Here is a 23,244-nt window from a genome sequence, read left to right on the forward strand (position 1 = left end):
TCTCACCATAAATCATATATGTAATCAATATATAATCATGTATGTAAACAATATATACACATATGTAATCAAGTCAGCGAATGGTAAGGTGTTCTTACCATAAGGCATAATAAGGCATAAATAATAAAAAAAAAACTTTTATTAATGCGGGTTCGGGTATGTGACATACACAAATCAAAATTTGGTTGACAGTCAAAATAGTGGGATATTATATTGGAAGAATTTTCAATATGTAACAATAGATCTTATCGTGGAGAGTAGTGTAAAGTGGCAGATAGAGAAGTTTTTTTTAAAAGGAAATCCCTCACGGCATAATAATAATGATAATTTATTTTTAAGATTATGACTAAATTATATATTAAATAGATATATGAGATTTTTTCATTTAAAGTTAATAAAGGTATATATATTTTAATCCTCTTTGAATTTGAACCTATAACATTTTATCAAGGAAACACATACTCTTAGCCGTTGTTTATATATATATATATATATTAAATTTCTCTCCTTTATATTTATACTTTGTTAATATGAAATTGAGATTTATAACTTCTCCATTTCACATACAAAAGAATATATATGTAAAATAAATAATTCAATAATGTGAAAATTTTCCAAACTATAAATGCATATCATATACTTAGTAGGTACTCATTCAAATCAAGAGTAAGAAGTGTTTACTTATTGTTTCAAATTAAAAATGGGGAAAATGTTTACTCATTTATTATTAAAGAAAAGTAAAGCATAATAACTTAATTAGTAACAATTTTAACATTCAAGTGATGAAAAATTATCACATCAATTAAAGAACTCACTTTCATTTAAACTAAAATTTGTCAGGCCAGGCATTGTCTACCTTTTTCATCTCCATTTGACATTTGTCCGTTTGTTGTTTTGACATATGTTTTGTCTTTTTTAAATGGGGAAAATGTTTACTCACTCACTACTAAAAAAGGTAAAGCATAATAACCAAATTATTAACAATGTTAACATTCAAGTGATGGAAAAATTATCACATCAATTAGATAACTCACTTTCATTTAAACAAAATATTTCTATTTAAAAAAAATATATTATAATTATTTTATTTTTTAAATAACTTTCTATATATCATAAATAAAAACTAAATATATTCATTTTTAGGATGTGATTATGGAGATTCATGTTCAAAATCCACCTATGATGTAGTGGGTAAAAGACACCTTAAATTAAATTTGATTTAAACAAGTCATTTTGAACTTGGCGGTTTACACTATTCTTGATGCTAGCATATTAATAAATATGATAAGACTTACATTAAATTATGTATTTTTAAAGATTTCCTTTAGGTGTTAAAGGGATTTTTTTAGGTAGAATGATATAAATTATTTAATTGAAAAATTAAATGGGCTTAACTTTGATTTTTTCAACCAATTTACAGCTAGATCATAACCTAACCATTTTTTTATATAAGAGAAAATATCTAAATTTTTGGTTAAGTTCCTATTGAAATTATGGCTCTTCGGATTCTTAAGATAATTCTCACACAATATTGCTTTAACTAATTATGATAAAGTCCCACCTTAAATGGTGTTCAACCTGAGAAGTTATTGGGTATTTTTTTGTTTAGGAATAGTCATCCTTGACATAAAGACTTCTTCACTATGGTTAACTTACAGGGTCACTCATTATTGTGTGACCCACACTAGCTGTGCAAAGGAGACTATAATTACTTCTGGAAAGATGAGAAAGAAAGAAAGAAAAATTTAACATCCACAAGGCTAAAGATAGCCTATGGGACCTCTTTTAAAATGAAAAACTTAAAAAAAGTATGCACCTCAAGATATTTAATCCTCTTCAAAATGGATCTATATTGGTTCTATATATGCATATAGCATGTGTAACTTTTCATTTTTAAAACTGTATTTTTGAATGCATAAATGGATACAATGCCTTGAAAGTTTACTTGGACACTTGGATTGTGTAAACTACACCACATAAATTTGCAATTCCAACAAATCTTTGCTAGACAAAATTTAAATTTAAATTTAAAACTGGAATTAATGGCTCCAAATTAATTTAAAATTTTTAAAAGGAGATAGCTAAAATTATAAAACAAACCCCCTTCTTTATGTTGATTGTAGAATATCATGGAATCTAAAGGTCACTCGAGTGAAAGATACTCTTTATTTAATCTCATTATCAACACACACTGAATTTAATCATTTCCTCTATGCAATTACATTTTTGAAATATACTCTTTATTTAATCCCATTATCAACACACACTGACCTTAGTCATTTCTACTATGCAATTACATTTTTTGTACACTAGTGCCCACGAGGACCTATGATAATGTTTCTTCTCATTACCTTGCATGTTATAGCTTGTATATAATATTTTGACATAGCAGTATGATTGGAAAAAAATGATTTAGCTAGGTGGTTCGAGCAACATCTGTTAGATAGGTATCAACACAAGTGTGAGACTATTGCAAGCCTGAACACATTTCCTCCCCTCCATCCTCCACCCTTTAGGTTGTTATCTTTCCTTTGCTGCAACATTTTTGTAGTAACATCATAGGCATGTTCAATTCCTTCGGTGTATCTTTGCACCTTTAGGGGCAATTGTTAGTTTTATTCACTTCACTATTAATAATATTGTCTATTTCATGTGAGTAATCATTGCATTTGGCAGCAACTGGAATGCACACAATTTTTTTTTTTTTTTTTTTAGTTTTTTTTCTTTTTTAATATTGTAGGTAGAAATTGTAAGGTAAATTTGACTCGATAAAGGAGTTAAAGTGGTTAAGTAAATAATGGTAGTTTTTGGGCACATGGTTTTAGTATCCCATGGTATTAAAGCATATGAATTACATGTGATGAAGCCTTTAAAGGATTTAAGATTCTAAATTGTAATATGCTAGAGTTGAGCCTTACAATGCTTACTTGACCCAGAGAAGGGTGTTGGCTAGATATAACCTTTCAGTTCCTTATTCTTCATTGAAAATATCTTATTTAGCGTGCCTAAGAGAAGTTACCCAGTTAAATTCAGCATAAGGTACCCCACTATGTCTAATGTGTTTTGTATTTCACACTAGCTTCTTTTAACTCAAGGATGATTGCTTTTAGGCTATGAGATAATAATATATTTATGGTTGGCTGATCTTTTTTCCAGTTGAGATTTGTTAGGATAAATCATGTGTGTTGTTACTATATGTGTGTAATTTTCTTTTAATATTTTTTTTATGGCATCAACTTATTTATTAACAAGTGGTACTAGAACCAAACAAAGCCAAAATGGAGAAGTTGCTAGTTGGTAAGCAATGCATCTAAGATCCATCTAAAGATGACATGAAATGGTTGGTTTAATAGGTAGATGAAGAGGAAAAGGCCAAAAGCTAAGGTAAATGGAAACATATAAGAATGTTAATTATGATAAAATAATATGAGAAAAGCACTTAATGTGAACACGTGTGAAGGCTAGAGAATGGTTGCGGATAACAATTATATATATATATATATATATATATATATATATATATATTATTTTGGAGATAAAATTTGTAAATTGTATGTATATGGGCATACAACTTTAAGACATGTGTACGAGTGTTACTTAAGTCTAGATGTAAACCTAAATGATAAAGAAAGAAAGCATAATGATTTCTCAGATCAAATTTAACAAAAAATTATCTATCTATATATATATATATATATCATTTTGGAGATAAAATTTGTAAATTGTATGTATATGGGCATACAACTTTAAAACATGTGTACGAGTGTTACTTAAGTCTAGATGTAAACCTAAATGATAAAGAAAGAAAGCATAATGATTCCTCAGATCAAATTTAACAAAAAGTAATGATAGTTTTGGACACATAATTTTGGTAATTTATAATACTAAAGCTTATAAATTACATATCATGAACCCCTAAAAAAGTTTAGAAATTTTCTATTTGAATATTACCAAAATTAACTAAAATGTTTACTGAATTAATTATGCTCAAATTAAAAAATGATAATTTTTAAATCATAATATAATTTAATAAATCTATAATTACTTGGTTTTCCCTGATTGGAATATTCTATCGTAAATCCTGTGTTGTTGCGTCAATTTTCCACCACTTCCAAAATAGTGTAAGCATATATCAATAAAAGAGCTAAAAATAATATGAACTATGGAAAGAGTAAAACAAATACAAATATTCCATGAAACAATTTTTGTGTTTAGAAATTTTCCATTTGAATATACCAAAATTAGCTAAAGTGTATATTTACTTGGTTATGTTCAAATCAAAAAATGATAATTTTTAAATCATAATATAATTTAATAAATCTATAGTTACTTGGTTTTCCCTGATTGGAATATTCTACCGTTTCCGCCACTCCTAAAATAGTGTAAGCATATATCATTAAAGGAGCTAAAAATAATATGAACTATTGAAAGAGTAAAACAAATATTCAATAAAACAATTTTTGAACGTGGCAGATTAAGAGTGTGATATTTGTATATGTAGTTTATAAATTTTGAAATTTAAGAATTTATTTATTAATTTATTTAAAAAAAATTAAAAATTGTAATTAATTTTTGTCATTAAATATTTAAAAATATAGATTTTTATTATTGTATTATTTACTAAAAAATAATAATAATGTTTTCCCGCAAATTATTTATATTAAAACTAAAATTATTTATATTAAAATGATTTGATTAAATTTTAATTTAACATTATTTTCGTACCATCATCATTAAATTTAAGATTTCTTGTCATCATCGTTAAATTTAAGAAAATTAGTTATTAACTGAAAATTCAAACATGTCTCAAACAAATATCTTCCCTTATTAATTAATTTTTCCAGTGTTCAGATTTTATTTAAACATAGTAATATTGTACGGGGTTAAAAATAAAAATTATATGTTTATTATATAATGGGAGAATTTATCATAATTTAGTTGTGAAATCAACACAGGACAATTATCATTCATAATATTATCATAATTTAGTTGTGAAACCAACACTGGACAATCATCATTTAATGTTATTGTGAATGTAGGTTAATTTATCACTTTTATTTAAGAAAAATCACACCACTTGAAATTACTTGAGTGGTGGTCTATAAAAAAAAACAAGCTTTCACTTTTAATCATTTTTTTTGGGTTTCAGGCCATTATCATATTTTCTTATGCCTAATTAAATTGTACTCTTTGCAAAAGAGTAATTTTATAACGATACTCCAAGCTCAAATAAAAATATACTTATTACCAATTATTTACAAATTGATATATAACCAAATTTATGCTTTGATATGATTTAAAATAATGATGTATCAACCCATATATATGATTCATGAATAACTACGATTTTATTGTTTGGTCTAATTTCATATTTTATATATTAGGGGATATCCGATTAGTTATTATTTGTCTAATTATATAGGAAAGGATAAAGGGAAGTCAACATTACTCTGTGAGAGTAGACGCAGACGACAATATGATAAGAAAATCCACATATTAATCTCAACATCCACGTATTCTGAAGATCCATTCATTTTATTTGTAGGGAAATTCAGGTTATGCCAAAGCTTCCTCCTAATAGCCTTAAGCTACCTCATAATACCACTTTTTGCTGCATAGACCATGAAGGAGGATCATCGAAACACCACTTTCGTCTTCGATAGATTTAATAGAAGTAATTTGTTCTCGGGAAGGGGTACTTTATTCATGAGCTTTGAATCCATGCTTATCCTCACGAATCACTCAAATTTCATTTCAGGCCACATGTTGTATTCAATTCGCATGCAGATGAAAAACAACGACAAATTTTCCTCTTCCAGCACTACCTGTTAGCCACCAAACCTGCCAAGGTTCTGGTGAACAGTTAATGCATGTCCAAGAAATCTGGAAATTCAATAAATTTGAAAGCTGAATCCAACAGTTTCATTATTGTATTTATGCATGTCCAATTTACATCATTCGTAATACAGTTAAATTGATTTTCCAATATTGTGAATTTAACAGTAATATCAGTGTTGTGGTAGGATGAGCCACTAGTTTTGTGGCTTTCCAGAATTGACCACTAGTTTTGTGGCCTTCTTGTGCGCTCCTATTCATATGTGTTTTGCGCTCGTTGTTTTGGCATGTCATGGACGGTGGAAGGGGAATGTACTAGAAGGGTTTGTGACTCGTGGAAAATGAGAAAAAAATCTTAGATGTTGAGAGTTTGGATGTATGGGTGTTCTATGTTGTAGGTATCAATGTATTAATTGTGATGGTTAAATAAGTGTTTCTAGTTTGATTTCTAATCCCTGTGCTCTATTTTCTTCTCCATGAGTTCCTTGAGCATCCAACGGTAACAATTATATACAATGTGATTTTATTTGAGCATCCAACGGTAACAATTATATACAATGTGATTTTATTTGTATTAAAATTGGGATACGAGGAGCCTTAGCCTAGTATTTCTCCAGCCAAACACTTGATGTCCATTAGGAGAGTTATGGGTATAAGCAGAAATTTTGTCGGCCTAGTGCCCAATGTACCATTCTGTGTATGAGGATAAGGAACTGTGATTGCAAGCATTTCAAGCAAGGCTTGCTGCCATGAAAGGTGTGCTCTGTCTATTCTTCCTAGTTGTTGGTCTGACCTATAGAATCATGTGCAATCAATACTTTTTGATCTTCATTCAGAGAATGCCAATGATGTAATATGCAGTTTGGAATGGTAAACAATTGTGTTTCTGGAAAAAGTCATAATTATTTATTAGTCATCAATTTTTCAGTGAAGGAAAAATGTTAGGTTTTATATTTCCATTTATTTAAAGTAATATAGGCGTCCAACTATTGTAGCAAACTATTTTGCAAAAGAAACTCAACGTGGGATTTGAATCTTTAAGTAAAAATTTTTGTAATTCGGGCAAAACATTCGGGTTGTCATTCGTTCGCTTGTGCACTATCAAACAAGCCGATTGTATCAAGAAGAAGCCCAGATTTTATAAGTTCTCATGTTGTGCCTGTCTTTATAGAATTTTGAGGTCCTATGAGAATATTCACCATGCATACTTGTCCAACTTGATGTACAAGAACATTATCATTTGTTTAATACTGATCAGGTTTGCTTGAATTGGCCTACTTGTAAATAACTGTGTATGCAACGTTGAATTGAAGAACGTGAGGTTGTGAACTATTTCCTTGAATTGAACGTGGTATATATGTTATGTGTTCTTTGAGGTATCGTTCGAACGTGTGCTGATATATATTGAATGTGTGAAGCACATTAAAGCGTTTGCGATGTTTACAAAGATGTGTATTTGGTTAATGATTTAAAATTGTACTGACCGTTGCATTGAAACTCCGTGTCTAAGCATGAAAATCAACCTGTGATGTCCAATGTTTATTGGAATTGAGCGCCGAATCAATGCTCTTCAAATTGAAGTTTTTGTTGGGCATGGGTCGTAATTAAGGAGTAGTCGTTGTTGTTGTTTGTTACATTGGCATGGTTGGAGCCTCACCAATTCATTGGTAATTCATATGTGTTGTACCATGCATAGGTATTGTATGCATATGGTTGAACATTAAACTGCATTGATTCATGTGTTGGAGCCATAGTTTCATATATGCGTTGTGATGGGAATTGATATGTGCATTGGTGAATGACATATGCGTTGAGTTGGTATATGTGTTGAATTTTGAATGGAGTTATGGTCATTTCTCCATTGCCATTGGTTCATATATATGTGATAATATATGTGTTGGTTCGTATAAGTGATGGTGGCATATTATTTGGTGATAGTATATTGCTAGTATGAATTGGATATATTATTAATTGGATTGGTATTTTTAATAAAGGAATGTTGTTTAGATATAATTCATTTTTAAATGGCTTGAATTGATAATTTATTAAAGTTATTTAGAACTCTAATAATATCTACTACTAAAAGCACAGTTAAAATAAATAAGGATACACTTTCTGACATCAAAACATGTTTACAAAATGTTAAAGACATGATTGAGTTTTTGAAGCTTGAGTAACAACTACAATGAGATGAACTACATTAGAAGGGTCATGATTCTAAATTGGTTCTTGTTTAGAACAACTCTCGATTTGAGTCTAACTCCCATTAGTAGTCAAAGATTTATCAAAATAATGACACCATTTCACGAGCAGATTTGCATGCATATGTGAAGCTTCAACCCATACTTCCCAAAACTTTCATCAAACATTGTGAAGAAGTTGTGAACAACAAGAATAGAATTGGTCTTAGATATGATAAGGAAGTGTCCTTCATATTCTGGAATATTCCAAGCTTGTCCAGTTTCGCACCGCTGGGTTTCTTCAGGATGGCCCATCTTCACTTTCTCCTACTTCACAACAGCCGCAGATTGTCAAATGCCAATATTGTGATCGAGTTTGCCTTGTGAAAGATCAATCTTTTTATCTTCATCCTTGTGATCATTGTGGTAAGCACACTCATCGTTCAAATAGATGTTCCATAAACAGAAAACATACAAGAATGAAGATTCACCATGGATGGATTACTTCTTTGCAATGGTATTTAACAACCAAGAGGATATACTGGTCATACCATATAATTTGTTCTCGAGTACGGCTAATCTTGTAGTGAAGACTTATTTATATTCTCACCTTGTATTTGACAGGGGGGGAATTGATGATCAGTGAGCAGCTTGGAATTCATCATTTGAAGATTTATCAAGCGAGACTGAGCCATAACCTGAACCTATTGTCTGAGTGTAGAACCAAACATAACCATAGCCATATTCAAAGTTGTAGTAGATACGAAGAAATGCTCCATGAGCATGCCTTTTTTATTGGTGGCCTTTCTCAAACCACCACATATAGAAGATATTGGTTTCTGCTACATTTTTTGTTAGGGAGCACTTCCACTAACATAAGACTTCAACTTATAGCCATATTAGGAATTGTTACACGAACTGATTTGATAGTTATAGAGTTGGTGGTCAGCCTAAAATCACTACTGGTTGAGACCTTAAGTTATCACACCTTTTGTTTTGTTTATGGTTTTCTTTTGAAAACCACCTTTTCAGAGAGCACATTCAGCCATTGGTTCTCATGCATTTTCGCATTTTAGCTCTCTTATGAACTCCCATATATACCCCTTTGGAGTAAAGGGGGGAATGTTAGCCAACCTAATCTGCCAGGGTTCTGGTGAATAATTAATGCATGTCCAAGAAACCTGGAAACTGAATCCAATTGTTTCATTACTATATTTATACATGTACAATTTGCATCATTCTTAATATAATTGAATTCATTTTCCAATATTATGATTCCAAAACTACCTTCGTTTTCCCCATGATGAATCCTCCCTCTGACATAGGTAGACATGGAATAGCCTTCATCAAGATGCCCCACAGATCTCCCACTAGCACTCTGCCAAGCCACTTTTTGGGCTTGTTGAATGCCACCAGTTGTGGGAAGGCATCCAATCACTTTTTCATAGGGTATTTCGGTACCAACATGAATGTGGGATTAAATTACCCAGATGGAAACCATGTGGGTGTGAACATCAACAACCTTGAGTTAGTGCAAGTTGAGCCTGTCAGGTACTAAAAATAAGAGAACGACTTCGATGTATTGATCCTAAAATGTGGACAAGACATACAATCTTGGATCGATTACAATCATACTCAAATACACCTCAACGTTACCATCAGGTTGACCGACTTTCCGAGACTGTAGAGGCCATTGATATATCTAAAAATTGATCTACATAATGTTCAGCAAGAGAATATGTTTTTTGGATTTTTAGCGGCCATAGGGTTTTTTGTGGAAGACCATCACATTCTAATGTGGAGCTTCACCACAAAAGGCACGATGTCGCCCCTCAATTTCTCACTTCTCCCTTCATTTGCTAACATTTATTCTAAACGTACATACCCTAGACTCATAACCGACATCACCATGGCCATTGTTGTTCTCATCTCGGTTTTTATTGGTGTGACCATGTTTCTGAAAAGAACAAGAAACATGGAAATGAGTGAAGAATGGGAGCAGAAGTATTGGCCCCATAGTTTCATTCACGAGGAGCTCAACATCAATACCAATATATTACGTTGTGATAATGTTTTGGGGAAAGGGGTTTTGGCCAAGGTTTACAGGGGCATTCTCCCAAGAAACAACCAAGAAGTAGTAGTGAAATGCATAACAAATGAGTTCACGAAGGGAATGAATTAGTTTGTCATAGATATCTCTTGCATGGGACACCTAAAACACTAGAACCTGGTTCATCTCTGGGACTAGTACTGGACGTACAAGAAAGTATTCATTGTTTATGACTATATTCCCAATGACAGCTTGGGTAATCTCATATTCGGGAACCCAACAATAGTCATGTCATGGGATCGACAATACACAATCCTGAAGGGCGTGGAAACGAGGTTGTTATATCTGCATGAGGGATGGGATAAAATGGTCATCCAAAGAGACGTCAAGTCGAGCAACATGATTCTAGATTCTGAGTGCAATGGGCGTCTAGTAGACTTTGGCCTCACTCTGTTGTATGATTACAACTAGAATCCTTAAATGGCACATGTGGTAGGAATGTTAGGGTGCATAACACATCCACACAAGGAAGGACACTCTGAGCTTAGACGTATTCAATCTCGGGGTTTTGTTGTTGGAGGTGGCATGTAAAAGGAGGCTCATGGATTTGTCGAAGGATGTCGAGCAAACGATTTTGGTGGAGTGAGCATGGTAGTTGTAAAACAAGGAGAGACTGATGGAGACATCAGATCTAAAGTTGAGGAAGGCATACGATGTGAGTGAGATGGATAAGGTGCTAAAATCGGGGTTGTTGTGTTCTCACCCAGAGCCAGAGAACAAGTTGGTCATGCACCTTGTTTGCCAAATATTGGAATGTGAATCTCCTCTTCTCGACATCTGCATGGTTTCGTTCAACATGAGTATTATGTGTTCATAATCCATAGTTGGCCTTTCTATGGTATATGTTTTGGGAGCAGAAGCCGGCCAAAGTGAAAATGCTTGATCGAGCGTCCACTAACACAAAATTGTGGTAGATTCCAAGGGTTGAGTACTGTATTTACAGTCCACAAATCAAATCTTCAATATGAGCCCTAACAAAAACTAAAAACGGTTTCTCATATATATACACTGAAAATATAAAAATAATTTTTTTTTTAGTTAATAATTAATTTGAACTCTTAACTATTCTCTCTCTTTGAAAGGAAAAGTGAGATGTCAGTGAATTACTTCAAATTAACGAGATAGTAGTCATAGAATTCAAAGGTCAAATATTGTAATCTATGGTACACAGATTGTTCCAACATATTTTTAAGACAAGGGTAATAGTTGCAATGTAGCATAGCCCCTACTTATACCAGTAATTAATTGATTAAAGGTTTTATGGAGTGCAGAGAAAATTCCACACAATGAAATCTATCTGCACAAAACTCTTAGCACAATGAAATCTCTCTACACAAAGCTCTCCACACAATGATGGATCTCTCCACAAAGCTCTCTACACAATGCAAGCATTCCGCATAAAGATATTGTTGTAAGTGTCTCTCCACAAAGTTCTTGTGGATTATTATTATTATATGTTATTGGTTATATTTTAAAACTAAATAATCCATATAATGAAAATTTTCCACACAAAATTATTTGCACAATGAATACAAATCTCTCTGAACAAAGCTCTCCACTTGTCTTATTGTTAGTGTAACTCCACACAATGAAACCTCTTCACACAAAACTATCTGCACAATGATATCTCTTTGCACAAAATTCTACGCAGAATGAAATCTCTCTCCATAAATCTCTCCACACAAAGCTCTTCACTTGCCTTGTTATCAGTGTCTCTTTGCATTGTTATCCTGCATCATTATTATTATATAATATTGGTAATATTTTAATACTAAATAAGCCATATTTAGGAAAGAAAAAGAACATTTAACAAGTCAGTCATCAAAGTGGTCAAGACACAGTGAAAGATCTTTACACAATGAAATCTCTTCACACAAGCATTTATTAATAAAAAATACAAGTGTGTCGTGATGTTCCACATTTCCATATGAATTATCTTTCCACACAGTTCTTCCCCAGTATGGTCGCCAATATGTTTTGGAGAATTTGGTATCTACAGATAAATACTAATTCCCTAGATAAGTAGCCATATCTAGAACAACAGTTTAAAGTATTTTAGTATTTCCCTATAAGCAATAGATAAGATGAGAATATGAGAAGACCTAATTGTAGTTCCTCTTTCCTCTCGTCTCCCTTGTATTGATCCTGTCGCTCCTTCCCATACTTAATACGCTTGAGAAGTACCTGTAAACACAATAGAAAAGAAAGAATCGATCAAAGAAAAAGATCTATTGAATATAAGTGAATGGAATAAGATACATTTCACACATATAAGCATTATAAAACAATACAAACATATGGGAGAAAGGTTCAAACACTTTAATGAATAGAAGAAAGAACTACAACCATTTGTGTTTGATTCAAAGTCATTTCTCCAGCTTGGATCCCATCCACATCACATTAAAAGAATTACAATACTTGCTTCAAAGCCAAATCTCATAGCAACATTATCTCCTTACAATTCAACATAATCCAACCCTTGATCACTTAGATGAGTGGTCAATTTATAGGGAGATGAAGGATGTTTTGTCATAAATGGTGGCATTGAATGGCCTTCCATACTTAAAATTAGTTCCATGGAGGAAGGGATGAGAGGATAGGATGCATCTTAACTCATTCCTCATCCATTTTCGAGCTCATAGGATTTGATAAGTGAGAGAACCTTCTAGATCACTCCAAAAGATAAGGATATTCCCCAAACCATATGTGAATTTCGCTCAAACTTGCCCAGCGCAGGTGACAGGAAGCCTAAGTGCTTTGTAGAGCACCCTGGCATGGACTTAGCTACTCTGCAGCATGCCCTTACATGGGCCTACCTGTACTGGTCCCTCTAGAGGCCATTTCTGGATGTCTTCAAGTCATGAAACTATCTGGGAAGGAGGAATTCAAAGGGGTTACTTGTTTAGGGCATGTAGCAACTGAAATTAGGGTTTGATGAGCCATAAAACACTGATCTGGATGATGGGATTGATGTGCTCAAATGGATCTGTAACACTAATGAGATCATAAGCATTTGTAGCAAGGTAATGGTAAAATCATTATTTATTTAGAGCTTATTTGAATTCAAGTCCAGACTAAGAAGAAATTATAATAAAGTGTCCACTATTATTTGTCCAAATTGCATGAATTATGGACTTTGTTCTTATTGCATGTATTCTAGTTATTGTTTACTAATTTTGCTATTAACGATAAAACGTGAACTGCACAATCCTTCAATGTTAAGCATAAAAATTTCATTATTAGCCTTAATTAACTTTTTAATATCCAATAATCCACACTCCAAAACATGTGTATGTGCAGATGAGTAATGTATACAAAAGTGTAAAAAAGAATGAATGAAGTCATACATATTTCTTTATGGACATCTCTCTACCCCGCCCAAATGGAAATTGGATGTGGAGCAATGTTTATGCATGCATTTGTTGAATAATAACCAACAATATTATTTTATAATATCGATCAATTTGTTAAAATAAATAATCAATATACAATGTCAATTTTCAAAATAAATGCTTATGTTAATCAGAAAGGGAAATAGACAATTTTGCAAACTAAGTTATGAAAACCTTATGAAATTATGGCAATATTTTTTGGTTTGCGAAAATATTCGCAAAATAAGATTTAACACCAAAAGAAAAGCAATGACTAAATCAGTAGTGATTTACATTGACGTAGGGTATAACCAATGAATTAAATAAAGCTATATAGATAAATGTAATGCATGGAAATTAATTCTGGTATTTTCGAATTTGATGATGAGCTAAGGTGAAACATTTATATGCCCTGGTTTCAATATTTTTTCTTATCTTAACACTTTCTTTTGTGACCTAGTCCCGGTTTACTGCAATATAAGTCTAACTAGGTTGTTAGTATTATTAGTTGACATTTTATTGTGTTTAATGTAAAAGATTTTGTTGGTTTGTATCATTCGTATCATTATTGTATTCTGGTATTTTATGTCCTCTGGTAAAATACAAGATGCCACGTGAATGAGGCAGAGTGAGGTTTGGAGTTGGTGAATGGGTAGAATTGAGTCAACCCCACCTGCAAAGCGTTAGTCAGTGGAAGGATATAGATCATAGTCATGTAAATAGGTAAGATTTTAACAATTCTTCATTTGATCAACACAAAATTGGTAATGAGCTTGCATATCTCAAAATTCTTGTGGAAAGGATCCTAAGAAACAAACATGATGACTGAAATATTATTATCTCATTCATGAATAATCTTCAGCGCAACCAATGGCAGATGCAGGACAATTTAACAAATTTTCAGAGGGGTCATGAGTGTTTACAGGAAAAACTAAATTGTTTTGAATGGAGATTAGTTCTTATGGAGAAACAATTCCTCTAGAGTACCTGTAAATCCATAGGGTGGAGATGATTTTCTCTAGATTACCTTAGTGGTGTGCTTGGAGGATTATGTCCTTGGATTCCTATAGCGGGAGCCTCTAAAACCTCTTATTGTTGCAGTGGGTTTGGGATTCCCTAAGTGGGTGGAACCACTATGTTTTGATAAGGGTGGAGATTTATTCTATGGATTCCCTTGACACTCTTGGGGTGGAGGCAGTGGGTCTCTAGATTCACTTTCTATACTTGGGTGGAGAATAAGCCTTTAGATTCTTTGCATGCACTAATTAGCTACCAATGGGTAGCTGGAGGGTGGAGGCAGTTGGCCTCTAGATTCCCTGTATGTTATTGGATTGTCGAGAGGGTGGTGGGTGGAGGAAGGAGATCCTATGGATTCCCTGTTTCAGTTGGAAGTTGGTGCTCAGTATTTGAGAAATCCACCCTCAATCTTTGGATTTGGCTTAGGGGAGATAGTTGCAAGTGAGCTTGGCTACAATTGTCTATGATTGGGTGGAGAGTCCTTGTTCCAAACTCAGTTTCCCTGCAAATTTAAAGATAAGTATCCTTTTGTACTTGTTTAAAGGATAATGAGTTTATGATGCATTTTTGGTTTGAAATGGATCTATATTTATGGATTGTAACAAAGTTATTAATTTAATGAGTATGTGGTTACATCCTTGTGTGGAAATTGCACGCATAGTTGTGATGAAATCACATGTATAAATATATTGCATCTCTGAAATGAATGATGCTACTAAGCGATTCAAGCAAGTGTGTGTGCTTTTGCACTGGAAATAAAATGTTGTGTGAAATGCTTGTTGGTGTTATTCATAACATATATACACAAGACAGAATGTGAAATTCTTTACATAATAAAAAAGATATTTTTATAGCCCTAAATTGGAATTTTGTCCTATATAAACTGTGTTGTTAACATTATATATATATATATATATATATATATATATATATATATATATATATATATATATATATATATATATTGAAACCAGGAAACATTGGGCTTGAAGACCCCTTCCATCAATAAAAATGATTACAAGGGATAAAACATGATTAGCAAGGCATGCGTGCACATATATACCCTTAGTCAACCTACTACAAGCCCATGATTCTATACATGTGGCAATGCATTAACGTTGAATTAGTTATTCTCTCTTTTAAGTGTAAGGATAGCCCGAAATCCTTGCCTAAAGGTTTATCCAACTTTGCATTTTTAACAGTCTGGAGGTCTTCAACGAGCTTCATAATGATTCTGGTTAGGCCCTGGAAGCCCCTGCATAGTGACATGGAGCTACTTACAAGATTGCTTTGGAGTCTGGAGCTTCTGCCATGTGGTAGGAGAGGGGGAGCCCTTTTTAGAGTTCACTACAGGTCCTCAGTAGAGAGTGGATGCAGGAGTGCCTATGCCAGCATGCCCGGAATTCCCTGTCCATGAACAAGGAATATTTTAAGGCCAAAAACATGTTGGATTGGGTTTCTCCCAAGCTCAGGATGGGTAGCACTGTGGCATGATTTAGCAAGGAACCACTGCCAGTACTGAACGTTGGTGTTGATCTTGATGTTTATAGAACATTTGTCATAGAGTCATGGTTGAAATTTCCAGCAAGAAGTCACTGACGAAGAACTGGAGAAAACTCGCATGATGACCATTGAAATCCAAAGCAGGCACATTACATAAGGCTTAGCAAGGTTCTCTTGGTCGAGCCATGGCAGAGTTCGAGTGAAACCTTTGATGTAGTGCAGGAAGGGAAATCCATAATATTATAAAGCAATTCAATGAAATTTATCCTTCATCCTACCTAAAACATAGTTGTGGACACCTGGTATTGACACGCCTAATTTCCCCTTAACACTATTGGGTGAAGGTAAGATGACATGTCCTAGAGGTAAATCCCGGAAGGTTGAACGCGTCACTAGAGGAATTGACCGGGATGACGTCAGGTTGGGATGCATAGGAGGACATGTTAGCCCAGCGGTAATACCATTGGCAGGGAAGTAGGTCACATAATAGGTGTTCCTAGAGGATTAACACACTAGCCTTGGATTTGTGCGATTGGACGAGGACTAGACCCACTTAATATGCCTTCTTGGGAGTGATGTCGTTGGTTGAGAAGTGGGCTACTTGACAGGTCAGCCTAGAAGGTTTACCCTAGAGGGTTCTCAAGTGCACAAGTGAAAGGGGGAGTGGGGTGAAGGGATTGGGATGACATGTCCCGGCGGTCCCCACCCGGGGGTATAAGTGAGTGCAATGAAGGAAAGTGTCGAGATGAAGGTGTTGGGATGACTTGTACCAATAGGTCCTGCTTGGCTGGTTAAAGAGTGTAGCTTAATGAAAGCGTAGGGATGGAGGCATCGTGATGATGTGGTTCTACAACCATGTGGGTCAATTTGAAGTGGAAGTCTGTAGCAGGGTGGCCAAAAACCTCCACGTGTCTCAGAGGCCCCACCCATAAGTGTTGGAGGAGTGCATAAGGAAAGCTTCAGAATGAAATGGGCAGGGTGACATAAGTATGGTCTCATGGCAGGCAGGTCAACTCAATTGCTTCTCCATTGTTCACAGAGCGATCCCACTATACACGCAAGCCTGGTGAATAAGCCCTAACGAATAACAAAAGGGAGCATTGGGATAAAGGCGTCAGGATGATCCGTCTTGGTGAGATCCACCCGGTTAATTAAAAGGAATGGTCGGAGTTGTAAGGATAATGCACTAGGGCGAGCTAATGCAGGATGATGAGGCACTGTCATGCATTGACCAATCATAACAGGGTGGGTAGAGATAAGGGCCACCAGCCCAAGTGGGTGAAACACCCTCGCTTCATGCCATCAGTAAGAGGAGGAAAAGGGTGACATAAAGATTGTGGAACATTAGATGGAGCATAGTTGATGCAATCCATCTGATGTGGGTCCTGGAACCCTAAGTTGGAACCAAAATTGCGCCACCCCTTTCCTGATTTAACCATCGATCTGTTTACCTTAGTGCAATCCATAGATTGTAGTCACAAAGCGATGTGGGTGGTTGAATTAGCAAGAAGCGGGAGAAGGTTTGGATTCGACGATAGGCCTTGGATACTGCTAACCTATAGGGATATCCCTGATATGTCGTCCCAATTAGACCTTACACCATTTGGTGTAGGATTCCCATCTGGAATACAACCTGGTTGCAATTTTATTAAAGATATGCCTTGGCTTTAGCTATCAGCACGAGAGAGGAGTATGGAGATGATTTTGAATGAGAAAGTGAGTGTTCCTTATAACTATTTGATTGCAAATGTATTAAGGTTATTTCACTACAGAGGGGAAAAAAGTGAGCATCTAAGAGAGAAGTAATAGTACTACACTAATGGATACACACAGAGAAAAGGAAAGGCTCGTCTAAAATCAAGTGAAATAGTTCACATAGATGCAACATCATTATAAACATTATAACAAAATTCCAATAAGTTAAGAACCGAAGTCACCAAAATAGTTGAATTACTTCGGTATGTGTGAAAGAAAACATGAACCATAAAGATTCAAAGAATATTCTTAGAAACATTCACAATCCATGTGTGAAACTATGCTAGCCTGAAAGGCTTCAATATTAAGCAAAAGTTCCAAGATACATCAGTACAATGAACATCATTAGCTCCAATAATGGAGCATTAGAGCCACAACTTTCTCCCCAAAAGTACTAACTTTGTCTCCTTAATGCCTTATGGGAGAAGCCAAGGTCAAAATTACTTTACATGAGAAATGAGGATCCTTTTATGACCTAAGGCATGGCCTTTCACATCCCAATGACTCTTGAATTTCCAATTCCTAATGACCTTTGGACTTCCTAATGACTTTTGGAATTACATATGACTCTTGGTATTACATGTCTTTTGGACTTCCATGGCTCTTTCTTACGTACATGAAACTTGGATTTCTACTTATTTGACTTTACAATGATTACAAGATTACATCATAACTTCCACATCATAATGTGATGAAGACACGGCATGTCACTATCCTTGGTGACTAGGACTATTAGTGACTGATGACATATACTTTCTTCAATGGTGACTTGGCTGCCACAACCAGACTGGTCCTACCTTTGGCCATCAACCTTGTGTCAATTTTGTTGTCGTAAAATTGAAAGTGTTTCTCTATAGAAGTTTTGGAATTTCTAAGTATACGAACTTTGTTCATTACATTGGTGTCAGAGCATTCCTTTGAGTATATGAACCTTGTGCATAAAATTGGTATTAGATCATTCCTCTGAATATATAAACCTTGTTCGTAACATTGGTATCATAGTTGTTCGATCCTCTGGCTGCTCCACGACCGCTCAAACGCTAAATAGAGTTAGTCTAATCCTTTATGTTCCAAGGAATATTCAAGTTTGTAGAATCTAGTCCTAGGATAACAATTCATTTCAAAATTCGAGTGGTCGAAATATTCCACAAAAGATTAATCTAGGACAATTAGATCCATTCTCAGTCTGAAAATTTTATTTATCACTCAAAGAATCATATCAATTAGTATCAACAAAGATGATAGTTCTGAGATGAGAAGACATTCATAAAAAAAAAAGATATCAAGCCTTTTCATCAGCAAGCTTTGAGGAAAAATATTTTTGAGGAGGAAGGAAATGTTATGAATAAAATATAGATATAAATAATGTAAATATAAATAATAATAATACATTATAAATAATTATTAATTAGTGATTACCTCTTCACTAACTAATCATTATTTATAATGTGTTATTATTATTTATATCTATATTTTATTCGTAACATTGTCTTCCTCCTCAAAAAACTTTGTCCTCAAAGCTTTTTAATGAAAAGGATTGATCTCATTTTTTGTTTCGAATGTCTTCTCATCTCGGAATTGTGATATTCATTGATATGATCCTTTGAGTGATAAATAAAATTGTTAGAGTGAGAATGGATTTGACCATCCTAGATTAATCTTTTGTGGAATCTTCCGATCACTGAATTTGTAATGAATTGTTATCATAGGACTGGATTCTACAAACTTCAGTATTCCTTGGAACATAAACCTGTTGTTCCCATTTTGAATGGTTCAAATATTTATACTAACTTAGTTGTTTGCTCGTGTGATTCAGACGACGATAAAGAGTTCTTCTGGTTGGACTTCCCCTTATCATGTGTGTGGAAGTTTCCTAATTTACTTTAGGTGTTTTTGTTGTTGAGTTGACTATTGAATCGTCACTTGGAATTTTTGTTGTTTGAACTGCAACTTCTGAATATGTTTTAACTTCTATTGGTTTTTCATCATCTTGTGTTGTAGCATTTATTGGATCAATATTAATTCCTTTTTCTTCAACTTGGATTATTGTATCTGAAGATTTTGATGATTCTTTTGCGATAAGTTCTTCAAATTTGATTTCTAATGATTTCTTATTATTTTAAGTTTTTAAATTTGATTGGCTATATTTTGATTATGATTTATGAGACGTAAGAGTTCTTTGTTTTTTGATTCATCAACCTTATTTTTAATGTTTTGACTTTTAAGATTCTTATCTTTTAGATCTCTGACTTGTTCTAATAACTTCTGATTCAGGGGTTTTAAGCAAAAAAATATTCTTCCTTCTCTGATAGATTCTCATTAAATTTCTTCTCGACACGTTCCTTTTCTTCTTCTATTTTTTTCTTTCCTTCCTTTGACTTCTTGACCTTCACATGTAATTTTTAGCTATGGTCCCTTAGGTGAAAAATTTCCTTGTCTTTTTCTGTTAATTTTTGTTTCAGTTTTGCAAGTTTTTCCTCTTATTCTGTCATTTCCATCAGTACATCATCTTGACATTCTTCAGCATTCAATAATTTTTGTTGGACAACATAGTTCACAATTTTTATGAATCCATGGATATTCAATGTATGTTATACAAAAGGAAAATTTAGTCCAAAATAATGATTGTTGTGTGGAACTCATGTTATGTCATTTTATTAAATTTCTTTGTCAAATCGTTTTTTATAATTTTTCTTTTTTAATAAATATTGTTATCCCACACTTTATTTCATAAATCTTTTTTTTTTTTTTTTTTTAACCTTAATAGTCATTTTCCTTAACCTTCCTTTTTTTTTTTACATTAATAGTCATTTTCCTTAACCTTCCTTTCCTCTTTTCTTCTAAAAATTAACTTAATACTAGTTCACTTTTATATTTATTTCATACTTCGAAAAATAGCTCCTAAATCGTTTTTATTTTCTCAATCTTAAAGAAAATACCTTGATACTTCCTTGGGCTATTACACTTTATGTAATGTAAACTCTTATATTTTAACAAGAGAGGCTACAAAGCAGCAAGTCCCTGCGGCTGACTGAAGAGAAAATAGAAGAAATTGAAACAGAAGCAACCCTTTCCATGGATTGACACATCAACCTATTTGTCTCACATAAGTGTCTATCTTTCCATGGATTGACACATCAACCTATTTGTCTCACATAAGTGCTGTATAGACAGGCTTAGTTACACGTAAGTGCTGTATAGAGCTCTTGAACTAGTTGTCCATGCTATTTTATTGGATTAATTTGCGATTAATATAGAGAGAGATACTTATCTTATGCAATGAATAAGATCATGGTAGTATGGTGAATCAGTAGGTGCTGCACACATGACTAATAGCACAACAGAGCTGATTTCCTAAGTACCGGGTGTAATAACGAGCTTACTGGATCTTATGCAAGCTTTCCTAATAATGCGTCTGTCGATAACTTGTAGTGGATAAGGGCATTAATCTCTAGTACTCCTGAATTAACCGCGTGGTAAGCTTAGTGTTGATCCATGAATTACACCTTATCAGTTCACTCTCAAGGAATTAATAGGATATAATGTGTATAGTCTAGTAAAGGCAGAGTAAATCCATAAACTGCCGCTCGTAATCAGAATTATGATGCATAGCAGTGACTAAATAAATTGTGCCATATCACTATCATGAATTAGTACTAACAAGTAGGTATATTATTATTGATGAGCTAATTAGCACCACTAGCCTGTTTATAGTTAGACAAGAAAACATTAAAGCTTGTTTGATATTTTCTAGTTACATGCGGTTTATCAATGTACTCCCTGGATACGTCATTGAGTGGTGAGAGAGTAATGAATTATTACCTTTCAAGTGGTTATCGAATTGAATGGATCAGTTAGCTTAAGGGTTGGGTTTCTTTATCATGGTCCTATTGAATTTTCTTGTACAACTATTTATAATTAACACTAATTAGTATTCTGTATTCAGAGCAAAATGAAAGTTATCTCCCAGTTTTATATTATAATGAATATTGTTTGTTCCTAACATAGTCGTAACCTTTTTATCAATATCCATTTGACTATAAACTATAAATAGTTGGACAATAGTATGAATTATATTACCATTTTAAGAAAAAAAGCAAAGTAATAGCAGTCAGCATGAATGCATTCAGGTCTTTGCATAATCAGGGTTTCAAAAGGACAACTCATTCCACTAATAGTTACATTCGGCCAGTTTACCCTTGCTCTATCACTGAGTAGAAGTATCCCACCTTGTGTTTCGATGCATAATCTTCTGTATTTCTCCAATGACAAGGCAGAAACTATTTTTTCTGAAAGAGAAATCAAACTCTTAGGGAACACAACTCAACTAAAGAGCATGTGGGGCATACCCTCAATAGTTTGATCTTAGTGTGGGAATTCGTTTGAAATCAGTTTGAGTTTCAAGAAGGAAAGAGAAACTTGAAAAATGAATGCTTATGAAATGAAAACAACCTGATAGAGTGTTTTTTATGAATGAAACTCCGACACCCAAACCTATAATGGAGGATTGAAGCACATTTAGAATGCTTCGCATCTTTCGTGCCTAAAAAAGCCATTCTCAGATCTGCTTTGTCTGGTATAGCTGGTTAGATTCCTTCGAATGCGAGTCCTCAATACGTTCTTTGTGGTAAGCTTCTTTTGGTGTCCTTCCATGCCATTCACCTTTGCCTTTTTTGGTGTATTACTTTCTTTCCACAAGTGCGTGATATTGCTTGGAACAGAAGGTGCCCGGAGAGAAGTGAACAAAGAGATCAAGTCGGTTCAGTGATACTCGAAGCTAGCGCAATGACATGGTCCTCCTTGCATTGAGTCCAACTTTATTCTGCAGCAAAAGGGAAATATTGATTTCATTAATTTAGGCTAAACCATAACGAAATATTCCCACTGACATCGGACTTTGAAAAAATCATCATCAAAGCCGCAATTTTGACAACGGGTGAAGCTCACCTCCTCACCCCCTGCGGGTCATAGATATGCGAGTCCAAGTTCATCGTAATATTAGCTGTAGTCTAAGAGTTTTCACTACACCTAATTAGAACTAATATTGAACTACGACATTGAATAATCCGGATTAAAAGTTGAACAACTGAATGGTAATAGGAAGAACATCATTAAGATTAGGAATAGGAAGTTGTCAAATATATAATATAGTTTTGAACATAATGAATAGAACTAGGTGTTATTAACTGGGAAGTATAATATTTAGAGATTTCAACTTATTCAACTTATTCCAACTATTTCAATTTCAATTGTTATTTTGGAAACTACATTTCATTGTTTAATGTCGCTGGTCTTTCTAAACCCCAATAAAACTCGTTAGTGCTGTTAATGATAATTGAGCAGGAAACCTCTTCAAATTAGGTGCTTGAATCCGGTGTTACCCATTTATTTTCCAATAATTACAGATAAAATAATACTAGTCAAAGAAATAAGTATAATTGGTGATATAAGTATTCATAACGAATAGTACCTG

Source organism: Pinus tabuliformis, chromosome 5_2 (genome assembly GCF_031772625.1).
Source record: "Pinus tabuliformis cultivar Carrire ecotype Pingquan chromosome 5_2, CPIR1, whole genome shotgun sequence".
NCBI lineage: Eukaryota > Viridiplantae > Streptophyta > Pinopsida > Pinales > Pinaceae > Pinus > Pinus tabuliformis.